Source organism: Triplophysa rosa, linkage group LG21 (assembly GCF_024868665.1).
Source record: "Triplophysa rosa linkage group LG21, Trosa_1v2, whole genome shotgun sequence".
Classification (NCBI taxonomy): domain Eukaryota; kingdom Metazoa; phylum Chordata; class Actinopteri; order Cypriniformes; family Nemacheilidae; genus Triplophysa; species Triplophysa rosa.
In genome coordinates this window covers 18,281,161-18,290,108 of record NC_079910.1, presented here as the reverse complement: position 1 = coordinate 18,290,108, position 8,948 = coordinate 18,281,161, and positions in this window count along the sequence as shown.

Below are 8,948 nucleotides of genomic sequence, written 5' to 3'. Positions count from 1 at the left end.
ATGTATTCATCAAACCTCTGACAGCAATATGAACAGCACTCTCCATAATCACAGTAGGCATACAATGAATGACAGTAACGTTATATCTATTATTTTAATGCAGGAAAATTTAAATGATGCAACATATTTACAGAACACCATGGAGTGACTGTATTCATTTCAAGATTGACTGCGGAAAAGACTGATAAATCACTAGGATTAATATTTAGCCCGGTTGTTAGTCTGCTCTGGAGCAGGCTAGCTGCAAAGAATAAATCTCCATAGCAACTTAATTTAGCCTGCTTTCATGCAACTGAGTCAGGGCTAAATTCATCCAGGATAATGTCTTGGTTACGGATGTAACCTCGGTTCCCTGATGGAGGGAACGAGACGTTGTGTCGAACCGACAGAATGGGGTTTGTCTTGAGAACCTATCATCTTCTGAGTATATAGAAAAGGCCAATGAAAATTGGCGAATGAAATTTGCATGCCGGACTCCTCCCCGGATGTCCGGGTATAAGAGGGCATGCTCATTCATTCACCTTTGGTCTGAGAAGCCTAAAGCATCCTCCCCCGACCGCTGGGGTGGGCGGCCAGTGTTGTGGCATGAGGGACACAACGTCTCGTTCCCTCCATCAGGGAAGCAAGGTTACATCCGTAACCAAGACGTTCCCTTTCTGTCGGTCTCTCGACGTTGTGTCGAACCGACAGAATGGGGATCCTATGTAAGACGCCACAGCACTGAGCCGCGTCACAATCTCTAGCGGAGCGACGTTGACTGGCCTGGGCGAGTCAGACGAAGACGCTAACGCGAAATTATGACCCTCCAGTGGAGAGGACGGGGGACCCAGAGCTTTACCACAAAGTTGGGAAGCCCCTGCCACCGGCCGTCACGGGCGGAGGCCTAGTTCTCTAAATGGCGAGAAGCTGCCCGGCACCGTAAGGGCCACTGGGTAAGCATTATTCCCCCACGGGGGAAAAACGCTGCAGAGACCACTACCTACCGTAGGGAGGAATTAGTGGAGACACCACTTTGGTCTCACCAACAGGGGAGAACTCATGGGAAAATGTGCGGACTGCAGAAGTTAACCGCAAGGTGGGAGTCCACCTAGGGAGGTCATGGGTTGCCAAGGTGGGAACCATTCATGAGGATACATCAGACGGAACAGCCCACGGAGGGGGGGTTACCACGTCTGGAGCACTAGGTCCGGTTAGAGCTATGTGGGAGATAACTCAACTGTTCCCCGGCCTAAGGGGGCAGGGCTGCTCTGCCCAGCCTGTCCCCTGGAAGGGTGCTTAGTGATGGATAAAATGCCTGTTCTTTACACGAGGGGAAAGAAGTGAGGCGGGATCGCCACTGCTCCCCCCGGAGGGGGAAGGGCTTCAGCAGGCGTACGCCCTACCGGCTGCCGGTCCCACACCTTGCCAGGATGCGGGCTAACACCGGTTCCGGTATTAGAACCTCACGGAGTTGTTAGGCATAGCCCAACCCGCAGCTCTGCAGATGTCTGCCAGAGAGGTGCCCTGAGCCAGTGCCCACGAGGGGTGTGCCTCACTCACAACGGGCAGGGGCGAATTGAGATCGGTATGCCCTAACGAGGGCATCCACGATCCAGTGCACCAGCCTCTGTTTGGAGACAGCCCTCCTGCTGACCTCCGAAACAGACAAAGAGCTGCTCAGAGCTTCTGGGCTCTGCGTGCGGTCCAAGTAGAGGCGCTGTGCGCGTACTGGACACAACACGGATAGGTTGGGTCTTCCTCCCCAGTGGGGAGCGCCTGCAGGTTCACCACCTGGTCTCTCGGGAGAGTGGTGGGAACCTCGGGCACGTAGCCGGGGCGGGGTCTCAAGATAACGTGAGAATCCCGGCCCCGAGTTCTAGGCAATCTGTGGACACGGAGGGTGCTTGTAGATCCCTACATACATTCCCATTGTGGAGGGGGAGAGGTTACTCCCCCGTCTCTCTTGAGGACGGGACAGCTCGTACCCGACCGAGCAACTCTGCGGGTCTTCTCGCCGAGAAGAGCACCAGGACGAGAAGAGGCGCCACCTATGGGCGTATAGCCGCCCAGTGGCCGAAGCCCTAGCCTGAGTGACGTCCCAACCAGACCGGGGGTGGGTCACTCAGGATCTCCTCATCCCGTCCAGACATGGAGCCCAGATTCTGCCTGGGATGCCGTAACGTGCCCCTTCCCCTGGGGAAGCAGTTCGCCAGGGGGAGCGGCCAGGGGGGAGTCGTTGTCAGAGCCTTAGCTCCGAGAACCAAGTCCTGGTTAGGCCAAGGGGCGTAACTAGTGCCACTTGATGCTCCTCTTCCCTGGCCTTGCACAGGACCTGTGCAATGAGGCTCACTGGGGGGAAGCATACTTCCGCTTGTCCCGCGGCCAGCTGTGCGCAAGGGCATCCGTGCCAAGGGTACCTCGGATAGGGAGTACCAAAGCGGACAATGGGTGGAGTCCGGGGAGGCAACAGGACCACCTGTGCCTGGCCGAACTGCCCCAAATGAGCCGGCTGCGCGGGGAGGGAGTCGCCACTCTCCGCGAGGCGTCGACTGACGAGAGAGCGCATCGGCTGTCTGGTTCAGGACGCCTGGGATATGTGTGGCTCGCAGGGAGCTGATCACCTGCTGACTCGCGTCGGGCGAGTCATGTTAGCTGCTGTGAGGCCAGCTGCTCCTCCAGTGGAGGGCGTCGAAGAGGACCAGGGCTGCTGGGAAGCAGACAGTGCACGGGACTCGACGGCCGAGGCGGCCGAGTTGCGGCACGGAGGACTGCTTTTTACTGTCGAGAACCCTCCGGGGAGGCCGCGTGCGGGTCTTGCGCCCCCCCCGACGGGCGGGGGGTGAGCGGGGCCGCTGCTGCTCGACAGTAACACCAACCAGCCCCCCCCTGCGAGACGGGTGCGTCGAGAAAGCGGACCTTCTCAGCGTTACTCATCTGCCCAAGGATCGGCCAGAGGAGTTTCTCATGGACCACAAGTGTGGACATCGTCCGACCCAGGGCCCGCGTGGTCACCTTGGACGCCCGTAGAGCGAGGTCGGTGGCGGCGCGGAGTTCCTGCATAAGCGCTGGGTGGGTCTTACCCTCGTAGAGCTCTCTCAACGCCCTGGCCTGGCAGGAGCCATAGCGTGGAGAGAGGAGGCAGCTTGGTCTGCCGCAATGTAAGCTCTCGACACCAGAGATGCCGAGACACCACATGCTTTGGACGGGAGTCTAGGTCGAGCCCCCCCTGGTGGCCGCCACTTACGGGCACGAGTGCACCGCGGCGGCATACTCCACCTGGGGGACACCGACGTATCCTCCAGCTGTCTCAACCTCGAGGGAAGAGAGGGTGACGGAACTTTGTTTGACGTGAAACGTGCCGGGAAGGGGCGTTCCAGGTCTTACAAAGTTCCTCATGCACTTCCGGTAAACACGGCACTGGGGACGGGCGCGGCTTGGAGCCGCACTCAAACCCGAGGCGCCATGTAGCCAGCAGCGAGCGCCGGGAGAGGCAGTGCGGGTCCTGCAACCCAACACTCACGGCAGCCCGGGAAAGCATGGCCGACATCTCGACGTCCGCTTTTCCCTGGGCTCGACCCCCCGAGGGAGGGAGCCCGAGGAATTGTCGGAGTCGGATGGCAGTACGTCACCCCCGATGCTGCAAGAGACATCTCACCATCACGCATCGTGTCCGAATACGTGATTGAGGAATAAGACGGCGGACCGTCTCCTGGGGAACGGTCAAACGAGTGAGACGAGGTGTGAACGGTCCGTGAGCCCGTGGCTGGCGGATTATCGCTCACAGTAATCCTCATATCACCCTCGCTGCTTGCCGTAGCGGACGGCAGGGCCGTAGTCCTGCCGCCACAGAACGGGGAGCAAACGAGGTGGTGGCTGAGTCTCGTGGGAACACAGCCACCTGTGACGCAACGTCTGCATCGTCACCGCCCGCAGTGCGGGCAGGACGTATCCACAACGTCTGCCCCAGCGTACTGGAAGCAGGCATTGTGTCCGTCCCCCTCCTCGATGAGTGTGTTGCACCCATGAGAACAGCGGGACAAGCCAAGCAGGAGAAATTTGCTCTTTTAGAAAAGGAAATTTGCTCGACCACCTCCGGAACTGCCGAGACGCCCAGGGGAGAGTCACTGCAGGAAGGGACCGTCCGCTGTCCACGTCGTAGATTCCAGCAGAAAGAATGATCACCAAGATCGTAGAGAAGCTCATCAGATGCGTAAGCTCTGAAGAACAAAAGGTGAATGAATGAGCACGCCGGCTTCCCTCTTATACCCGGACATCCGGGGAGGAGCCCGGCATGCAAATTTCATTCGCCAATTTTCATTGGCCTTTTCTAAATACTCAAAACCCTTCTAAATAGACAAACCCCATTCTGTCGGTTCGACACAACGTCGAGAGACTGACAGAAAGGGAACTAAGGTTACTAGTGGTTGCGTGGTTACCTTTTCCTACGACTCCTATGACGTAATCACGTTCTGTGCACTATGACCCTAAGGTTTGTCACATGTGGTGACATCAAAAGCCGCGACATTGGATCTCCGTTTGTGGTATGCTTTACGTTCTACTCGTCGTTGCGTCTCTTTATCATTACAGTCCGTTGCTTGATCATTTCTTTCACACATGCACATTTACAAACGCAAGTGCAAACACACACACTTCAATGCGTAACGTTATGACTGCACGGAAAAAGAAGTATACGAGCGCGGAGGTTTTGGAGCTACTACTCGCGTCCGACGAAGATGAACTTTCCGACTGCTCATCTGCTCCAGTTTCAATCAATTTCCATTCATGTGCGAGGCCTGCCAAGTGCCCCTCTGTGTTATTATGGACAGGAACTGCCACAAGTCTCATCACAGCTAGGCTGTGTATATGTAGCGGTGTCTTTCAGTATGTTTAGGTTTGTTTTGGGTTATTTATATTTTATTTATTTATCTTTTTGACCCCACAAATTCAAATGCACTCCATTTATGTGTGAAACATGTCAAGAGCCCCTGTGCGTTATTCTGGTAAGGAACTGTCACAAGTGTCATCACAGCCTTTTTGCATCTATAGTTCTGATAAAGTACAGATATTAGGGTAATTTATTATTTTACATGGTCTGTTTTAGCTGTTCAATCAACATTGCTCTCAAAAGCAGTATTTTATCTGTTTTACTTCACAATGCACTGTTTACAAAAATTATTATATCTCACAAACTATTTTGTGTAAACAGTCCAAATAAATTGTATGTGATTTTAAAGTGTTTGATGCAAGTTTTTACATTGACAAGTTTGAGGTTGATATTTGTGATAAATCTGTATTTAGTCAAATATCTTGGTGAAAAAAAACAATTTTCCTTTTTAGGGGGGGTTTATTGCACTTTTGACTGGTTTACCTAGTTACTATGGATCAATTACACACATAGCCTTCAAATTGGGGGTGTAAGGATTGTATTGATGTATGGCATGTGAAAATACTCAAAAGCATAACAGCACAGCATGTAAAAATACTAAAATGTACTCTAGCGGAATTGTTCAATGGCAGGTCATAAAGGGTTAAGAAATTGGAAACCTATTGCAGAAATATTATGCAAACCATTGATAAAATCATTAATGTTGATCTTCCATATGATCCGAGATTTATATTATTGGGGGATGATTTGATTCTAAGACTTGATCAATGAAAGAATTTGGGTTTTGTTAAAATGGCTCTTATAGCAGCAAAGAAATGTATAGCTACAATGGAAATCAGGAGAACCACCTAGTCACGTTGAATGGCTTAGAGAACTTTCATCATATGTTTCTGTTGAAATGTAATGTTTAATTTGAAAAGAAGGCTATTAATGTTTGAAAAGATCTGGGGCAATTTGATTGACTATATGAATAATTTAGACGTAACATCGAGTAATATGCAATATCTCTTATTTGCATATAATTTTCTGTTATATTTTTCTCTCTGTTTTTTCTTTTTTATGACTGCTGTGAATTAAATTTTTTCCCTTCTCTTATACACACCAACTCAATGCGTTGTTGTGACGAGTCACCCCTTGCACTATCAGCGTCACCATGGAGACGGAGGAATTCAGGGCGACACACCTGCCGCCCATCAGCACCTCATGCCGAGTGGCTATAAAAGCCGCTGGCATTTGTAGGAAGGGGAGCAACGTCTCCCGAGCCCAGAGATCGGACTCAAGCTTTGTGTCTTGTGTTTCCCTACAGACTCCGATGATTGAGCGAGCGACTGGCAGGAACGCCCACGCCCTCCCTACTCGAGGCAGCTGGACAGGCCGGCTCAACGACTCATCCCTACCAGAGCTCTGGAAAGTGGCGGATCCTGGGAAAGGACAAACGAAGCTCCATATCCTCTGTGTTTCCTTCGTCTCTTCCGGGAGTTTAACAATAAACTTACCCTCCGGGGCCGTACTCCTTGACCACTGTGTACGTGTCGTTGCTCTGCCTATCACACTGGTGGAGAATGCACTGTAACGACCCCGTGTACGTACCCCCCGACATTTTTTTGGAACAATTTTGAGTTTTTTTCCTGTTTTTTTTATTTGTCTCCTTGTTGTGTCTCTCAGGACGCCCATTGCTCTCTCTCTCAACTTCACCGACTCGAGCCACGATGGAGGACATCGTCCACCGCCTGGCTGAAGTAGTGACCCATCAACAGTGGTTTTCGGAGCAGCTGGCCCAGCGCCAGGAGCAGACCGACCACGTCGTGGGATTGCTGAGGGAGAGCGCGGCTGCCTGAGTGCCTCTGTCGGATGCCCGATCTACGGCCCATCAGCTGTTAACCAAACTCACGGCCCAGGATGATATTGAAGCCTACCTCCACACGTTCGAGGTCATCGCTACCCGGGAGGCCTGGGACAAAGCTGAGTGGGTGAAAATCCTGTCCCCCTTCCTGACTGGTGAGGCCCAAAGGGCCTATGTAGCGCTACAGCCGCCAACGAGTGAGGATTATGATGCCCTCAAGAGAGAAATCCTGGCTCGCCTCGGCCTCTCCCCCATCAGCGCTGCCCAGCAATTTCACCAATGGTCATTCGAAGACCAAGTGCTGGTACGGGCCCAAGCAGCCAGACTGTCCCGGCTAGGACAACTGTGGCTGTTGGCTGGAGAACCTTCAGCCTCCCAGGTGGCCGAACAGGTGGTGGTCGATCGGCTGCTCTTCCCCGGCGCTGCCGAACAACGGTTGGCATGAGAGGTCCTACCACCCTCCGCAAGGTCGTGGAGGCGGTGGAACTGGCAGAGGCCTCGGCAGCCCGAGACGCGGGAGAGAGAGCTTGGGCGTCGCCCCGGAGGGTAAACCCGGCTTGGCGACCATCGGAGGGCACTTCGAGGCCAGTACCCAGACCCGCAGCGCCCACACCGCCGGACGAACCGATGCCCACCGAGCCCGCTTCCACCGGACCCCAGGCTTGGCTGGCGATTGCATTGCACTCTCTACAGAGCACTTATACAGATACACACGGAAGCGTTTGAAAGTCTATCAAAGTAAAAATCAAACGCTTCCGTGTGTATCTGTGTAAGCGCTCGGTAGAGAGTGCAATGCAATGATCATTTCATGCGCTTCCAGGTTTGGTTGCGCAAGCGCTCGGTAAGGAGCCATTAGAAGACATATCCGATGACCTTAGAAACACAATAGCCAATCAGAGGTCTTTCATAATTTGCTCAACAGTGCTCAAAATGATAGCGGGAAATGCAAATTTCGTCACATTTAGTACCGACTGGTACCGAAATTTTGTGTTGTGACAACACTACTACGGACATCCGTCTACCACCCCTAAACCGATGGACTGGTCGAAAGGTTTAATCAGACCCTAAAGAGGATGCTCCGTCGAGTGGTGGCAGAGGACGGGCGCGACTGGGACCTTATATTGCCCTATGTGTTCTTCGGCCTTCGATAAGTGCCCCAGGCGTCCACCGGCTTCACACCTTTTGAACTCCTCTTCAGCGGGCAGCCACGTGGTATGCTGGACGTGGCCAGGGACGCCTGGGAGCAACAACCAGCTCTGCACCGCAGCCTGATTGAAGACGTCCAACAGATGTGGGACCGCATAGATCGGGTGATGCCCATAGTGAAGGAGCACCTTGTCAAGTCCCAGCGTGCCCAAAAACGGTGGTATGACTGGCCCGTCCAACCAAGAGAATTCCAGCCCGGAGACAGAGTGTTGGTCCTGACCCCCAAAGCCACCTTCAAATTCCTAGCCTCTTGGAGAGGACCCTACACCGTTGTGGAGAAGGTTGGGCCGGTCAACTACCGGGTCTGTCAGCCGGGACGTAGGTGGGAGAAACAGCTGTTCTGTGTCAACTTGCTGAAAAAATGGGTCACCACCCCAGCCCAGATGGCCGCGTTCTCCATGGATAACCCCCCGGTGTTCCAGATGGGAGAACAGCTGTCCCCCATCCAGAAAAAAGAACTCCAGGCCCTGGTCAGTCAGTTCCCGGACGTCTTTTCCCCAAAGCCCGGGCAGACTCGGGTAATTCAACACGAGATCCGAACACCACCTGGAGTCATGGTGAGACAGCAGCCCTACCGGGTGCCAGAGGCTCGTCGGCTGGCTATAGAAGAGGAGATCACCAGGATGAAAGAGTTGGGGGTGATAGAGCTTTCCCACAGCCCCTGGTCCAGTCCCATCGTAATGGTCCCGAAACCAGATGGCACTCTCCGCTTTTGTAATGACTTTCGGCGACTCAATGAGGTGTCCAGTTTCGACGGATACCCAATGCCCCGAGGGGATGAACTCCTGGACCAGCTCGGGAAGGCCCACTTCATCTCCACGCTCGACCTAACGAAGGGATATTGGCAGGTGCCCCTCTCTCCAAGTTCCCGGGGAAAAAACGCGTTTAGCACCCCCTCCGGGCACGGGCGCCTGCCACGTTCCAGCGAATGATGGACGTCTTGCTGCGGCCCCATCAAGCCTACACGGCCGCATATACAGTATAGACAATCTGGTCATCCACTCGGGGTCTTGGGACACCCACCTGGACAGAGTG